Raw genomic sequence first — 18,767 nt, 5'->3', positions numbered from 1 at the left:
AACACACAACACACAACACACACACATACACTTTCTCTCTCAAACAACTTCGCCGTGAGGTGTACAACGGACGGAGACTACTTAAATTTATAGCGCAAGAGAAAGGAATGTTGACTAACATTTTGACCAAATTGTCACTCTTATGAATAAATATGTTCTGAGGAAAAATTTGGGGCATTGTTTGTTGAACGAACATCGAATATTACACATGATTTGATTTTTTTCCCCACATGTTCTAGGTTTAAATGTAAGTGAACAGTACTGAAGTACACTTGCACGAAACTCTGAACAGCAATATTGTTGCATTGTGTCGATTCTTAAAAGTTAAAATACAAGAAATAGAAATAAGAAAACGACGGCAGTAATACATGAACTTATTTAATTCCCGCCGCCGTTGGACGCCTATTTAAATGTACACTCCCACCTTAGCTGTAGCATTCTTCCCGCGGGAAGTTATGTAGTCACAACATGACGTTTTAAGGGTTGTGCACTATCTTTGAGCAGCTGCGTTGCTGCTGAAATTTTGTAGTCCTTCTCTCTTTTATTTTTTATTTTTTAGGACACCATACAAGAAGGACACATCATACATTTCGAGGCACTACGACACCATGTACTGAACTGTAACCTTACCTCTGAACAAATGTGGATGAGTCTAGCAACTGTCTGATGATGTCGCCATTTTCCTGGAGCAAAGCAAACATGGCCAAGTGACGCAGTGTCATAGTGTTCCTAAATGTTAAAACCTGAAAATAGGGAGGAAATATAAGGCTATGGATAGGTAAAGGCAGATGAATGTACTGCAGTTTACAGGCAGGCTTACTCGCATAGTGTAAAGCTGCACACACACCGGACGAGGCAACTAACGTTGATATGACCACGGACGGGAAATTCAACCAAGAAACGTGCTGGTTAACGTGATTTTCAGTTCGAGCGCTCTCCTGCAGCAGCTGTCGGCTGTATCTGGCTCCCAAGCCACACAGTTTATTTGCGGAAATGGATGCCCGTAAAATTACTACCATAGCGCTATTAAAACTCACATTCCCTAGACTGTCCATGTGCTAGTCATGTTGTTCTGTCTACAGTATACGTAAATATACACTATCATGTCCATGAACGCGTTGCAAGACAAAAAGGAAAATTCCGTGTGCAGTCAATAAGGACATCGGCTTATGAAACTTCACAGAATCGGACATACTCATCCCTCAGAGAGAGGCTACTTAAATTTACAAAACACCGAATATTACAGAAAATTTTTGTACTAATTTAAGAAGAAAGACCCACAAGCTTTAGAAAACATGAAGGTAAAAATGAAATGGATTCATCAAAAGGTCAACCCGCTGCACATTGTTCAGTGAGTCGGTGCCTCCATCAACAAAGCTACACTGAACTTCGTCGCACAACGACCTTGTTTTCTGTTATGATGTATCGAACGCTTAACTCACCGATATGTTATTAACTGAAATTTAATCATACAACTATCCTACCAGGAACGACGTGTTTTTGATGAAATTTCTATATCCAGTTGCCTTAAAACGGCTCTGAGCACTTTGGGACTTAACATCTGAGGTCATCAGCCCCCTAGAACTTAGAACTACTTAAACCTATCTAACCTAAGAATATCACACACATCCATGCCCGAGGCAGGATTCGAACCTGCGACCGTTGCGATCGCGCGGTCCCAGACTGAAGCGCCTATAACCGGTCGGCCACACCGGCCGGCCAAAACGGCGTAAATCATAACACGCGAGCTATAACCCAAAAATAATCAAAAACGAACATTTTTTACCCAACAACAGGGTCCATTTAAGCCCCAAAAGACACAAGCTGCCACTTGCGGTGGCAAGGTGAAATAGGTGCCACAGATGCCACAACTGTATGGTTCCCATAAAGGGCATATCACAATTAGTAGCTCAGAGCCATTTGAACCTTTTTTTTTCGAAAGGGTGTCAGCTATAATGTAAAATCCACGAAATATGGGCTTCAGCTGAAAGCGATAAATACAGTATGGCCTCTCTCAAGTTCTACTTGTGACGTAGTTAGCTTTCTAGCTTCTTATTGGTTCAGCCTTTAGTGGCATGTTACCGAAGTATCGCAGAACATTTTTTGCGGTTCACTCGAGACAGTGACTGCTGAACGTGGAATAATAGGGAGTGACGTCGCAATACTCATAGAGCCCTACGCCAACGTTAGCCGAATTATCCCGTATGAGAACGGCTTAATGAATATCACGCTAGCTTGTGAGACGCGAGGTGAGCCAGTCCCAGAGGGAACCCGCGCGGCGGATTAACAGCCTGAGCGTGGTTTTCAGGCAGTTTCTCACGTTAGTTTAAGCAAACACTGCACTGGTCTCCAAATTACGCCTCAGAGCATACGATACACAAACAGTTACAGACTTCCCTCCCTTAAGGCGTCCTCTCATGGGACGTAGAAACGCAAGTGGATGACGAGCTGGTGACGTCAAGAGTTAAATTCCACGTTCCACTCTGCTATGGAGCGTGAAATAAAGAATATGGCATCTAGATTTTGCCCTGTGTAGAGGAACGTGGCCAATTATATGTGACATCGTTTTATGTCACAAATAGAACACACGAGCCGTAATACTGTATGGCGCTAAATATCGCATTTGGTGCCTTATTTTCTGATAGAGTACATTGTAGTGAATACAAACTGTTTCAAAGCATCAGCAAATTGAGATCTGTCGAAAACGCGTAGTTTTGCAATCAATTTGTTTCAGTGAAAAGACAGAAAACTGCATATCATTAGGTAAAGGCCTGATGTAGTTGTTTCTAGTGCTGTATCTTGTGTGTTACGAAAATATGCCCTTTCTGTGCTGCGCCTCGATCATGACCTGTAAAAAGCAGAAATAGTGACATTTGAAGACACAGTCTTTACACAGTGTGTACCCCATACGGAGACTCGGTTGTTGTCTCGAAATTGTAGTGCAGTTGGAAGTTTCGTGATATATTGACTAATGAAGAGAAAAGAAGCAGATTCACGTCCACCTTTTCCTAATTTTTTTCTTCATCCTTTGTTTGTCTCAATCATTTAATACAAGTATCAGCTCAAAAGTCGAAGTTATTTATTTTGATAATATATTTGCTACCATTCTTGTTGGAAACGCCAATGGCCAGAAATCTCAAAGTGACTGCTGTTATATAGCTGAAAGTAAACACTATATATATATATATATATATATATATATATATATATATATATATATATATATAAAAACTGGGTTCATGGACTGTCTCGGCAAAAATCTTTTTCTATTACGGTGCGCAGCTTCGAAAAGATCTCCACTTCCATTCGAATAAAATTACGAAATGAATCTTGATATCTGTGTGATGATGTGCGTTATTTCAGAGTGTAAGCAGCCAATGCAGCATCGAGAGTATGGGTATTATGGATGCGCAATCCGAGATTAGACTCTATACTTTTAATATACTTTATTAAATATATTAAAAACCGAAAATGGATCGAAAATTCAATCGAGTTAACGAATAACTTCTACTAGTATGTAACTCAGATAGTCGTGCAGCATTATTTAGTGTTCCTCTAACAGCAATCCGCTGTTCAAACTACCGACCAGCCCAGAACCTTCTTCGCGATTTTCTCCGCTCTTCTCCGTCAATCGCTAATAAGAGTTAACGCAGCCATTTTACGCGCGTACGTTTTCGTAAAGAAACTGTGTGGTTTGAGAGCCAATTAAAGGCTACGGCGGCTGCACGTGACCATTGAGAGAGCAATTCACATTAACCAGCTCGTCCCATGTGCTCTCTCTCGTGAGGTCGGCTGTCTCGTCTGCGTCCACGTCAACGTTAGCTGCCTCTTTCCGTGTGATGATAGCTTTATGTTGCCTTGACGACTGTGACGTCAGGCAGGGGCTCCACCAACAAACATAAATAGTAAAATAAAATTTGCTAAATGCTGGAAAAGAATAAACGCTACGGCAAAGAAAGAAAGGAAGAGTTTACAGATACACTTTAACACTTGGGAAGGGCGAAAGTCCATGAAACATTTACGTAGGTGAAGAAGGGATGGGTGAGGATCTCGTAGATATTTATGTCTGTGATGATTTTTATTTGAGCAGTATAGGAAAAGTATTTAATATGATTCAGAATAATGAACTTTTAGTAATATTAGGTGCATCGTGGAGGGCCAGAAACGATCGGAAGCTCGCAGTTGCTTCTGCAAACAGCGCGGTGAGCGTAGCGCCCGTGTGACGGTCCCCTCAGCGCTGCAAGCCGACTCGGCGCTAATCCCTGCAGTAGCGGCGGCGGCGGCGGCAGCGGCAGCGCGCACCAATTACGAGTTGTGCCCGCAGCGGCGGTCCGGCGCTTGCTCCCAGGGGGCGGCCCGCTATTCAATTGTCACGGCGGCCGCGCGACAATGGCGCCTACGGTTTGCCTAATAAAGCCGTCCCCGCGCCGCGCCCGTCGGCGACGCCCTTAAGCCTGCCGCATTGTTCGCCTCAACAATAGGACGCGGCGGCTGCTGCTGCAGCTGATGCTTGTGCGGTCGATTGATTTCCGCGACGTATCGATACCACTCGCCAGGACACCGGTCGTGGCGCGCGCGAGACAGACAGTGAGTCACAATTTTCTACAACCTTCGAAAACAACAGAGGAGAATTTCTGTGTGCGTAATGTCATTCGGATCGCATCATAAATTCGTACTACGCTTCTCACGATAAATAGTTTAGACAAGAAGAGAATAGAAGCTTTCGAAATGTGGTGCTATAGAAGAATGCTGAAGATTAGATGGCTACATCATATAACTAATGAAGAGGTACTGAAAAGAATTGGGGAGGAGTTTGTAGCACAACTTGGTCAGAAAAAGGGATCGGTTGGTAGGACAAGTTCTGAGGCATCAAGGGATCACAAATTTAGCATTGGAGGGCAGCGTGGAGGGTAAAAATCGTAGAGGGAGACCAAGAGATGAATACACTAAGCAGATTCAGAAGGATGTAGGCTGCAGTAGGTACTGGGAGATGAAGAAGCTTGCACAGGATAGAGTAGCATGGAGAGCTGCACCAAACGAGTCTCAGGACTGAAGACCACAACAACAACAAGGCTTCTCACCATTTCTCGTCACAAGTTACGCAAAAAAAAAAGAAAAAAAATGGTTCAAATGGCTCTGAGCGCTATGGGACTTAACTTCTGAGGTCATCTGTCCCCTAGAACTTAGAACTACTTAAACCTAACTAACCTAAGGACATCACACACATCTATGCCCGAGGCAGGATTCGAACCTGCGACCGTAGCGGTCGCGCGGCTCCAGACTGTAGCGCGTAGAACCGCTCGGTCACCCCGGCCGGCCAAGTTACGCATCTTACGTCTACATCTTTACCTTATGGTGTTGGGTGGAGGGTACTTTGAGGACCACAGCCACTTCTGCATTTGCATCTACATACATGCCCTGCAAGTCGCCGTGCGGAGCGTCGCGGAGGGTACCTGTACCACAACTAGTCATACAATTTCCTGTTCCACTCGCAGTACCAGCTACGAGTAAACGACTGCAATTTGCCTCCGTATGAGCCCTAATGACCCGTATTTTATCTTAGGCGTCCTTACCCGAAACGTACTTTGGCGACAGAAAAATCGTTCTGTTGTCAACTTAAAATACCAGTTCTCTAAAGTTTCTGATTAATGTTCCTCGAAGAGAACAACCCCGTTCCCTCCAGGGATTCCCATTTGATTTCCCGAAGCATCTCCGTAATAGTTGCGCTTTGTTTGAACCTACCGGAAACAAATCTAGCAGCCCCACTCTCAATTGCTTCAATGTATTTCTTTAATCCTACCTGTTGTGGATCCCAAAAACTCGATCGGTACTCAAGAATGCGTTGCATTAGCGACCTATATCCGATGTCCTTTAAAGACGAACTACACTTTCCTTAAATTCTTCCAATAAACCGAAGTCGACAATTCAGCTTCCCTATCACAATGCTCACAAGATCGTTCCACTTTATACCGTTTAGCAACGTTAGACCTTGTTATCTAAACTGTGTCAAGAAGATCAGACTAATGCTATGCCCCGGCATTGCGGGTTTGTTTTTACCACTCATCAGTATTACTTGCAGTTTCCTACATTAAAGCTAGCTGCCATTCATGACACTATCTAGAAATTGTGTAATTCATTTTGTATCCCTCTACAGTCACTCAACCTTGATATCTTCCCGTATACCACAACATCATCAGCAAACAGGTGCAGACTGCTGTCCATTCTGCCCGCCAAATCATCTACACTCCTGGAAATATAAATAAGAACACCGTGAATTCATTGTCCCAGGAAGGGGAAACTTTATTGACACATTCCTGGGGTCAGATACATCACATGATCACACTGACAGAACCACAGGCACATAGGCACAGGCAACAGAGCATGCACAATGTCGGCACTAGTACAGTGTATATCCACCTTTCGCAGCAATGCGGACTGCTATTCTCCCATGGAGACGATCGTAGAGATGCTGGATGTAGTCCTGTGGAACGGCTTGCCATGCCATTTCCACCTGCCGCCTCAGTTGGACCAGCGTTCGTGCTGGACGTGCAGACCGCGTGAGACGACGCTTCATCCAGTCCCAAACATGCTCAATGGGGGACAGATCCGGAGATCTTGCTGGCCAGGGTAGTTGACTTACACCTTCTAGAGCACGTTGGGTGGCACGGGATACATGCGGACGTGCATTGTCCTGTTGGAACAGCAAGTTCCCTTGCCGGTCTACGAATGGTAGAACGATGGGTTCGATGACGGTTTGGATGTACCGTGCACTATTCAGTGTCCCCTCGACGATCACCAGTGGTGTACGGCCAGTGTAGGAGATCGCTCCCCACACCATGATCCCGGGTGTTGGCCCTGTGTGCCTCGGTCGTATGCAGTCCTGATTGTGGCGCTCACCTGCACGGCGCCAAACACACATACGACCATCATTGGCACCAAGGCAGAAACGACTCTCATCGCTGAAGACGACACGTCTCCATTCGTCCCTCCATTCACGCCTGTCGCGACACCACTGGAGGCGGGCTGCACGATGTTGGGGCGTGAGCGGAAGACGGCCTAACGGTGTGCGGGACCGTAGCCCAGCTTCATGGAGACGGTTGCGAATGGTCCTCGCCGATACCCCAGGAGCAACAGTGTCCCTAATTTGCTGGGAAGTGGCGGTGCGGTCCCCTACGGCACTGCGTAGGATCCTACGGTCTTGGCGTACATCCGTGCGTCGCTGCGGTCCGGTCCCAGGTCGACGGGCACGTGCACCTTCCGCCGACCACTGGCGACAACATCGATGTACTGTGGAGACCTCACGCCCCACGTGTTGAGCAAGTCGGCGATACGTCCACCTGGCCTCCCGCATGCCCACTATACGCCCTCGCTCAAAGTCCGTCAGCTGCACATACGGTTCACGTCCACGCTGTCGCGGCATGCTACCAGTGTTAAAGACTGCGATGGAGCTCCGTATGCCACGGCAAACTGGCTGACACTGACGGCGGCGGTGCACAAATGCTGCGCAGCTAGCGCCATTCGACGGCCAACACCGCGGGTCCTGGTGTGTCCGGTGTGCCGTGCGTGTGATCATTGCTTGTACAGCCCTCTCGCAGTGTCCGGAGCAAGAATGGTGTGTATGACACACCGGTGTCAATGTGTTCTTTTTTCCATTTCCAGGAGTGTATGTGTTTGGATATAACAGCGGTCCTATTACAGTTCCCTGGGCTCTCCCGAAGATACCCTTGTCTCTCATGAACGCTTGCCATCGAGAACAACAAACTAGGTTCTATTACTTATGAAGTCTTCAAGCCACTTACATGTCTGAGAAGCTATTCCTTACTGTTGTACGTTCGTTAACAGTCTGCAGTGGAGCCCCGTGTGAAATGCTTCAAGACATAAAGAAACATGGAAACTGCCAGTTGCCCTTCTTCCATAGTTCGCAGTATATCATTTGAGAAAAGGACAAGCTGACTTTCGCACTATGGATGCCTTCTAAAACCGGGCTGATTCATGGACATAACCTTTTCGGTGTCTAGAGAATTTGTTATATTCGAACACAGAACATGTTTCAGAATTCTGCAGCAAACCGAGATTCAATATAGTCATCTGTAATCATGTGGGTCCGTTCTTTTACCGTTTTTATACTGGAGTGCTTTTTTTCCGATCGCTTGGATTATGCACTGGATGAGAGATTCGCAATAAACGCAAGCTAAGTAAGGGGTCAGCGTCGTAGAGTACCCTTTGTAAAACCGAAATGGGGTTCCTTCCTGACCTGGCAACCTAATAGTTTTGAAACTTTTCAGTTGTTTCTCTAAGCCAGATATACTTAACACTATGTCGTCCATTCGCGTCTGTGCGATGGTATCTTAAACGTGAAATTTAAACTTGGGCTTTCGTTTTGCTGTCTTCAACTGCCACAGCTTAATGGTAAATGAGTGACTGGATAGAGACCTTATACCCGCTAAGCGATTTTACGTAGGATCAGAATTATTTGGGTTCGCGACCAGATCCTTTGCTGATAGTTGTAAGCTTGTCTCCTTTCCTGTTCGAGTCACGAGTGGTTCGCAGGAAGAACGACTGTAGATAAACCTCCATGTTAGCTCGGGTCTTCTAATTCAGCCTTCATGGCTTCTCGGCATTTTAACTGTAATACAAAAAAAGGTTCAAATGGCTCTGAGCACTATGGGACTCAACTTCTGAGGTCATCAGTCCCCTAGAACTTAGAACTACTTAAATCTAACTAACCTAAGAACATCACACACATCCATGCCCGAGGCACCATTCGAACCTGCGACCGTAGCGGTCGCGCGGTTCCAGACTGTAGCGCCTAGAACCGCTGGGCCACACCGGCCGGCAGCAGAGTGTCAACCATAAAGTCTAGACAATAAGTTCAGCGCATCCATGTGGGCCCAAAGATCACGTTAGGCAATAAACTCGCATTCGTCATGGTTTGTGGATAATGTCTGATGTTTCCTTCCCGAAAGAACAATTTCGGCGTTTGCCTGAGGTAATGTGTGTACAGCAGATTTCATTGCCCGTCACTGTCCGTTTCGACCATCCTGTCTGTAATGGCCGCGTCGTCGAAAGGACGTTACGTTCCAGTCTTCTTTGCTTTTTCTATCTACCGTAAACTAACACGCAAACTACATACATTTCGTGAGAAGTACCGTACTAATTACTCAGCCTGAGAAAGTCTCAGGTATCGAAGCAAAATTTCACCAACCGCAGGACTTTTTCCAATTTCTTCTGGGCATGGGCAGGGGGCGGGGAGGAGAGTAAAGAGAGGGTGGACATTAAAAAATTGGACAACTAAAAAGATTTAACGCCACCGCACAGCATGCTAGGATATCATGATTTTTAGTGTACTGTCTATGGTACGTACGTGTAACGATACTTCAGGTTCAGTATAAAATTTTACCTTGTCACAAGGGGTTGATCGATTCGATATCATTCTTGCAACCATGCTTAAGTTCCCTCAGTTGATTGTTGCTAATGCCCTATTAACAAAGCTACCATCTTGTCTGTTCAAATGTTTAAAGGTACAATGAATCTGACGCTGTTATGAATAACTCAGTTCAGTACAACAAGATGTCTCCCGTTATGAAGGTACGTGATGCTCACATGAACACTGTCGAACATGATCCTTTCGGTGGTCCGGTTCTTTCGGCGTGAGGAGGCATGATGTTGCATGGACGTACTGACCTTTTAGAATCTCACCGGTCAACGTTGTCGTGACTCTGTACTCCTTCCCCAGGTGCGTCTTTTCAAGGATGCAAACGGCCCTGACGTCATTTTTTTCATGTCAATGTGCGATTACTTCGAAATGCGCAAGTGGAAGGACTCTTTGGCCGAGAGGATATTCGACGAATGGAATGGCCTCCCTTTCCTTCGACTTAAATTCGATCGAGCACGTGTTGGATCGGTTGGGGAGACGTATTTCAGCATGTTCACAGGAACAAATGACTATTCAGCAACTGCCAATTGCGCTGATGAAGGCACGGAACGTCGTACTACTAGAAGTCCTCACGATCCTTGTGGCCAGCGTGGGAGCATGTTGGAGAGGATGCATTGCCTTCCGTGATCCAACATCCTATTAAGAACTTTTTCACTTTTTTGTAATGTCCAGTGGACGATCATAAATAGTGGTGACTTCAGTATGGTTATTGTTTTTGAATGAAATGAAAATGAAATGTCGTGTGGCTAGGGCCTCCCGTCGGGTAGACCGTTCGCCTGGTGCAGGTCTTTCGAGTTGACGCCACTTCGGCGACCTGCGCGTCGATGGGGATGAAATGGTGATGATTAGGACAACACAACACCCAGTCCCTGAGTGGAGAAAACCTCCGACCCAGCCGGGAATCGAACCCGGGCACTTAAGATTGACAGTCTGTCACGCTGACCACTTTTTTTTTTTTACTCGAACTCGGGACCTTTGCCTTTCGCGGGCAAGTGCTCTGCCAACTTTTTTTATTATTTTTTTTTATTTTTTTATTTTTATTTTTTTTAGAAACATAAACTGCTTCTAGCACTTTTTCTGTAAATATATAAGACGATGACTCTAAAAAAAAAAATTCCGGGAAACGTAAATAAGTGGACTTTTTTTTGTACATAATAGTGAAAAAAATAAAATAAAATATCCTGCTTCTGTCAGTACAAAACAATAACGTTCGACGTTCCTCTTTTAGGCGCGTACCTCGCTAATCCCGTCATACCTCGCGTTGGTGTCGGGTACGTCTTCACGTGTGTTTGTGGATCCTCTCCACTGTCCTGGTCCTTTCTTGTTCTGCTACTAATAGACAATAATTACATTCTCCTACCCGGGACACCCCAACTGGGTGGGGGATCAAGCAAGGCACTCCCTAAAAAATTTGCGTAATATGATCGATATCTCGGATCTCTCATAAGCTGTGAGTGGTGTTCCTGTAGTAAGGCCCAAAAGTCAAGCACATTCTTACTGCCGTCTCGGAAAAGATAACGCACAGTCAAACCTCGAATCCAAGTCACTGCGTTTGTCTTCGTTCGGGGATAATACGTCCTATCTGAGAGAAGTAGTGTGCGTGGTTCTATTGTTTGCGGCCCCACCCGAAGGAGGAAGGCGATCATTTTTTTGACCAAACACCCTACGTCCGCCGAAGGACCGCATATCAGGCGATGCTCCTCAGTGTCTATAACATTGCACTGCGGACACAGTGGCTCGTCCGCCATATGAATTTTATGCAACCTGGAACGAGTCACGTATTTCCCATTGACCACCTGATACCACAGTGCGCGCGTTCCCGTATCAAGGTGTGGGTGGTGCACTGTACGCCATACCACTGACCACGTAACCGTTGGTTGGCGGCGCTCTACGGCATTATTCGGCCGTCATCGAGTCAAGATCTGATATATATCACGTGCCGTTGCCCTCCTGGTAGTTGGTAGTTCCATATGTACGTAACTGTGTTCCACAAAGAAGGTTCACATATGGGCAAGCGATGGTGAGATGTGAGCCACCGCTACCGGAGCAGAACGAGAAGGTGGAGCGAGTTCGTCTATCAAGCTGCCCGTCAGACTTGTCTTGTGTCGTGTCCACATCTTTATCATCGTGGTTACATAAATAGCCACTGCTCGGTCGCGTACGTGGACTAGTCCAAGACCTCCACGACAACGAGGAAGGGTGAGGGTTTCGTATCCTACCTTAAAAAGCAGACCTGTGCTCACAAAATATCCTAGTGCCGCCAGGATTCGGCGGGCCAACACCACCGGCATAGGAAGCAACTTGTGCCAGGTGGGGGATGCGAGAGGCTAGATAAGTGTTGGCAAAGGTGACTCGTTGTATCATATCCAGTGCCCTTAACCTGTGACTTCGGACACTCGCACGAATTGTTTGCAGAAGATGTCTGTAACTCAGTGCCGCCGTGCGTCGAACGTCTATAGTGAAGATAATTCCTAGGCATTTCATCGTGGTGATCGGCTGTAATGGTGCTACACTTCCTGTCGGGAGTCCTTTCCCGATGTTCATCGCTCCCGACTTTGCCATGTTCAGGCGACTTCCCGTAGCCATACAATACAAATTAATCCAATGCAGGGCCACTCTTGCCTCGTCGCCTGACCGTGCTAAAAACACTAGGTCATCTGCGTATGTTCGGCATATAAACTTGTTGTGCCTTATCGTCATTCCTTGGAGTCGATTCCGGAGCCCGCAAAGCAGCGGCTCGACGGCGATGGCATACAATACCGTTGACAGCGGGCACCCTTGTCTGACCGATCGTGAGATGGTGATGGGCCCCACCAAGCGTCCATTGATGAGCACTTTGGATGCGGCTCCGTGGAGTAGTCTCATGACGACGGTGACAAAACTGTCCGGAAACTTCAGTTTCGTCATCACGTCCGTGAGATAAGCATGACTCAGCCTGTCAAATGCGCGATCGAAGTCTATCGATACCAATACGCCCCGGAGACGACAAGTTGAAGCCAGTGCGATAACATCGCGGTAGTCGCGGAGTGCCGTTTGTATATTGCTATCACCTCCTAGCTGTGTTTGGTCGAGTGAAATCACTTGGCGTATCACGCGTTTAAAGCGTGCTGCAAGTATCCTGGCGTAGATCTTGTAGTCGCAATTAAGAAGGGTCAGTGGCCGTTAGGCCTGTATCCCTGTGCCGCCAGATGGTTTGTGGATGGGGATGATCATTCCTTCCACGAAGGTGGGCGGAAGAGGCACGTTGGGAGACATCAATTCGCAGTACATGGCAGTCCATCGTGGAGTCATGAGATCTTTAAATGTACGATAGAACTCTAACGGAAACCCGTCGGGCCCCGGCGATTTGTGCGACGCTCCCTTATCAATCGCTTCCATTACGTCGTCAACTGTGATTTCACCTGTTAACTCCAGGTTGGCCGACTCGTCGAGACACGCGGAGAGCGTTCGTCGGACCTCATGAAAGGCTGCCTGATCGTGTTCCGCTTCTTCATAGAGATGACCGTAGTGTTCCACGAAAGCGTTGGCAATGTCTTTTTGCGTTGTCATGCGGCGACCATCTGGCAGTACGACCGTCTGTATTAAGGTTCTGCGACTACGTTGTTTTTCTCTGATAACGTGATACATCGACGGGGATTCTCCACGGACACGTTCAAAGGCCCTTGCACGGATTGCGACCCCTCCAGTCGGCGGCGCGTTATGGAAATTATTTGGGCCTGTGCTCGTTTTATACCTGGACGACGCTCCTGTGAAGGTGCTTGTACAGAAAGCTGCGGAGCATCGTGAAATAAAATTCCGTCGTGTATCGCCGCCACATCATCTGCTCCCTTCCGTATGCAATTAACGCTCAGCGCAATGCAGGCTTAACGCATTCCAGCCACCACTGCAACGTCGTCGGATATGTCGGGAGGCGTCGTTCACACACATGCCAAGTGTCTTCGACTAAGCGTGTGCACTCAGGTTCCCTAAGGTGTGCTGTATTCAGTTTCCAAACACTGCGACTCCTCCACACTTGTTGACGACTCAAGGAGACCGTGCATATATATGCTATGTGATCTGAAAAGGCGACAGGCCACAATTCCGCATCGAGGATCGCAGGTTCGAGACGACGTGTTACGTAGATGCGATCGAGACGACTTGCAGAGTGACTCGTGACGTAGGTGTATCCACGTCTGTCGCCATGTATCTTGTCCCATGTATCAATGAGATTCATGTCCTGTATGAGTTGCCGCAGCTCCGGGCACGAAGTATAACGTGGGTGTTGATCTTTTGGTGCGAGCACGCAGTTGAAGTCGCCTCCAAATAAGACATGTTCATACCGACCTAAGAATAGTGTTGCAATCTCCTCTGCATAAAATCGGGATCGGTCGCGCCGTCTGTCTGACCCCGACGGTGCGTAAATGTTAACGACCCGTACTCCCAGCACTGTGAGCGCCAGTCCTCGCGCTGACGGCAGGTACACCACGTCCTCGGCTACTATTCCGCTACGTAGAAGTATCGCTGTTCCGCTGCCGCCGTCAGTCGTAGGTGTAATGTACGTATCGTACGCATAGAGGTCGGGGAAGCTCTCAACACATACTTCCTGCAGCAGAACGATGTCGACGTCTGACGCATGCAACATGTAATAATTGCAATTTCACAGGCGTTCTGATCGTATTAATATTAATAGAGGCTGTTCGATATACCTGCCGCTGTTCCTCAGTGCGTAAAGCGCACATGAACGCTTATGGTAATGTGTGTGCTTCTGCCCGGTGACATGCTGTCTGTGCGTCAGTCTGCATCTTCTGCGCGGTTAACATCCTGTGGACGCAGCACTCGCCATTGTGGGTGCGTCGTCGGTGTGGGAGTCAGTATCGGAGTCGTCGGCCCAGTTCCTGTGCTGGAGGTCCAGCTCCCGTCGTGTCTCTCCTGCCGGGCTGACCGAAGGCGGTGGCGGTGCTGCGGTGGGTGGAGGGACTCCTTCCGTCGGCTTTCCGTCCGGTGTGTCTGTATTCAACCCCTGTGGAGCATAATTCGCGTCGGACTGCTGTGTGGGAGGTAGAACCTCCCGTTGCGCATCCGGATGCACTGTATCGACGTTACACCCAAGTCCGTCTGGCGTGGACTGCAGTAAGCAGGTATCCGACGGCGCTAGCCGTCGTTTCTTGTGGCGCTTCGGCGATCGTTGTTTGCGCGTGTGCGCCTCCGTATCCGAGTGCGGAAGTGACTCCCGGTGCTCAGGGACGAAAGCAGCTGTCGGCACAACAGCAGGATCAATTTCCATTTCTCCTACCGATCCTTTCCGCTCGGTTACCTGCGTCGACGGCGCCGGAGCGGCAGAGGTGTGCGTCGTGTCGTCACTGGAGGCGGTCCCCGCCGCAGTCGGTTGCCGTAAACTGTCAGGATTTGGTAGCTGGTCATTCTTCGGGATGGGATCCGTTCGAAATGCGTCCGCATACGTTAGTGGCAGCGGCGTCAACGTGGACGGAGGTACGGGTTCGCCGTTTGGAACTTGCACTATCCTCCGCTGCATACATTCGGAACGGACGTGGCCCTCTTTCCCACAGCCTGAGCATGTTTTGGGTTGTCCATCGTATATGACTATAGCTCTGCATCCGCCGATGAACAAGTACGAGGGTACATGTTGTGTCAGTTCTATTCTGATTTGACGCACCCCATTGAGAACGGGGTAAGTCGTGAAGTTGGACCATTTTTCCTCAACGTGGCTAAGCACTCTTCCATATGGGCGTAAGGCGTCAACGACCAAGTCACACGGAACCTCGAAGGGAAGTTCGAAAATACGTATGTTTCGTAAGCCCAGTCCTGCATGATCAATAGTTACTTCTCCAACATGTCCATCAGAGTGCCGAAATTTGAGTCCATGTTTAGTATCTCGGATGATTCTGTCACATACTACATCGTTAATCAGCTTGACGTAAACGACACTGCTCACTATGGAGAGGTGGATTCCGATAAGTTCGTTGTAGTCAAGTATAACTTCGTCTCGTAGGAACCTTTCTATTTCGTAGGCTTTCGGTCTCGCATATTCATTCGAAAAACTAATCTTCAGAGTCGACTTTCGGTATGCATGTGCCATTCTATATCGAGTCGTCTAAACGCGCGAGTACGCCGAAGAGGTAAACAACTGCGCGAGCGCGAACTACTCCGGCAGGGACGTAAACAGACGTCCGTGCCGTAGCACCGCCGAAGGCAGACTGTCCACTCAGCTACTGGGGGCAGACATTGTTTTTGAATAAAAGTCTCATTTACTGTGTTCGTCTCATTATGCGTTTCTTTCAGTTGCCTTTTACGCTGTACTGTAGCTGTTCTTTCTATGTGTGTTTGATGTTTCATCGAGCTACGTTTCGTGGCAGCGACATACCATGCGAAAGTTACTTTCGCTCTTAAGTTCTGCATGCCAGTGTAGTTTGGTGCGTGGTGAGACCTTCGCATATGGAATATTTATGTAGAATGAAAGGGATCCCTGGCGGATACAGAAGACATGTCGATTAAGTTATCGACTCTATGTTTATCATACACGGGTAGCGAGATACTGACCAGCACATTATGCTTAAACGTTTTTGATTGGTACAGATTTATTTTTGAAGAAGCAAAACATTAGGTCGAAAAGAGTGCTTCTGACAAAATCATTCAGAATAACTTCCTGCCGCGCGGGATTAGCCGAGCGGTCTAGGCGCTGCAGCCGTAGACTGTGCGGCTGTTCCCGGCGGAGGTTCGAGTACGCCATCGGGCATGGGTGTGTGTGTTTGTCCTTAGGGTAATTTAGTTTAAGTAGTGTGTAAGCTTAGGGACTGATGACCTCAGCTGTTAAGTCCCATAAGATTTCACACACATTTGAACATTTTGAATAACTTCCTTGTTGCAATCTGTATTCTGAACTGAACAATCCTTCATTGATATTCAAAATTCTCGCAACTCTTTCTCCTGCCTAAGGAATTAAGACACTTTTCCCCCAAGTGGTAAAAGCTTTCCCTGACGAATTAAAGTGACAAATGATGTCTAAACTGTATATGCATGCGTGACTACTGAAAATGTGAAACGCTCTACAGATTTAACTGGAATTACTGTCAGATCGAGATTTTTCCATTTGAACGACAATTAAACAAAAGCATGGAAGGAGTGTGTCAGAACTCTCCACTGCATGAAACAATGTATCCAACTTAACGCTATTCTTTGCACTGTGTAAGCACTCAGATATCGATAGTAACAATCTCAGGGCGAAACATTGCAGCGCGTTCTAAGCACTGTTTGAGAGACGAGGTCTGTCTGCGAGAGTGCAAGTAGTAGTGTCGGTCGAGAGCTCGGAGACAGAAGACGTGTCACGCTGCCCTCAAGTCGGTGATAGCAGATCGTACCACACTCAATGCCTGATTTCATGTTTATAGCCAGGACACATTTACATGGCTTAAGTACGCTTGAAGACGGAATTCAAGGAAAAATTCTCAAGCATAGCGCAAGAGCAATTGCAGGTTTAGGCTCGTGATTGTTAGTCCGAGTTTGCAATAATCCCATGTTTTGCTTGTCAGTTTAAGAAGCCTCCTTATCCTCAAAATAAAAATAATTATTCTCAACATCTAATTAATATATAAATGCTGTGCTTATTAAATGTTAAAGTAACTATGAAATTGAAATAATTTTTTAATCTGGCACTCAGTCATTATTGATACCTATGTCATTTTAATTGTCTATTATTGTCTATTATTGGCTTATACATGAAGAGAAAATAAGCTTTCGAAATGTGGTGCTACAGAAGAATGCTGTAGATTTGATGGGTAGATCACATAACTAATGAGGAGGTATAGAATAGAATTGGGGGGAAGAGGAGCTTATGGCACAACTTGACTAGAAGGAGGGATCTGTTGGTAGGACATAATCTGAGACATCGAGGGATCGCCATTTTAGTATTGGAGGGCAGCGTAGAGGGTCAAATCGTAGAGGGAGACCAAGAGATGAATACACTAAGCAGATTCAGAAGGATGTAGGCTGCAGTAGGTACTGGGAGATGAAGAAGCTTGTACAGGATAGAGTAGCATGGAGAGCTGCATCATCAAACCAGTCTCAGGACTGAAGACCACAACAACAACAACAACGCTTCTCACCCTTTCTCGTCACAAGTTACACAAAAAGAAAAAAAAAATAGGGTTCAAATGGCTGTGAGCACTATGGGACTTAACTTCTGACTATGGGACTATGGGACTTACCTACTTAAACCTAACTAACCTAAGGACATCACACACATCTACGCCCGAGGCAGGATTCGAACCTGCGACCGTAGCGGTCGCGCGGCTCCAGACTGTAGCGCGTAGAACCGCTCGGTCACCCCGGCCGGCCAAGTTACGCATCTTACGTATACATCTTTACCTTATGGTGTTGGGGGGAGGGTACTTTGAGGACCACAACCACTTCTGCATTTGCATCTACATACATGCTCTGCAAGTCGCCGTGCGGTGCGTGGCGGAGGGTACCTGTACCACAACTAGTCATACAAAATGGCTCTGAGCACTATGGGACTCAACTGCTGAGGTCATTAGTCCCCTAGAACTTAGAACTAGTTAAACCTAACTAACCTAAGGACATCACAAACATCCATGCCCGAGGCAGGATTCGAACCTGCGACCGTAGCGGTCTTGCGGTTCCAGACTGCAGCGCCTTTAACCGCACGGCCACTTCGGCCGGCAACTAGTCATACAATTTCCTGTTGCACTCGCAGTACCAGCTACGAGAAAACGACTGCTATTTGCCTCCGTATGAGCCCTAATGACCCGTATTTTATCTTAGGCGTCCTTACCCGAAACGTATTTTGGCGACAGAAAAATCGTTCTGTCGTCAACTTAAAATACCAGTTCTCTAAAGTTTCTGATTAATGTTCCTCGAAGATAACAACCCCGTTCCCTCCAGGGATTCCCATTTGATTTCCCGAAGCATCTCCGTAATAGTTGCGCTTTGTTTGAACCTACCGGAAACAAATCTAGCAGCCCCACTCTCAATTGCTTCAATGTATCTCTTTAATCCTACCTGTTGTGGATCCCAAAAACTCGGCCCGCATCTCGTGGTCGTGCGGTAGCGTTCTCGCTTCCCACGCCCGGGTTCCCGGGTTCGATTCCCGGCGGGGTCAGGGATTTTCTCTGCCTCGTGATGGCTGGGTGTTGTGTGCTGTCCTTAGGTTAGTTAGGTTTAAGTAGTTCTAAGTTCTAGGGGACTTATGACCACAGCCGTTGAGTCCCATAGTGCTCAGAGCCATTTTGAACCAAAAACTCGATCGGTACTCAAGGATGCGTTGCATTAGCGACCTCTATCCGATGTCCTTTAAAGACGAACTACACCTTCCTTA

This window comes from Schistocerca nitens, chromosome 8, assembly GCF_023898315.1.
Source record: "Schistocerca nitens isolate TAMUIC-IGC-003100 chromosome 8, iqSchNite1.1, whole genome shotgun sequence".
NCBI classification, from domain to species: Eukaryota; Metazoa; Arthropoda; class Insecta; order Orthoptera; family Acrididae; genus Schistocerca; species Schistocerca nitens.
The sequence above is the reverse complement of the archived record's forward strand: the minus strand, read 5'-3'. Positions refer to the sequence as shown.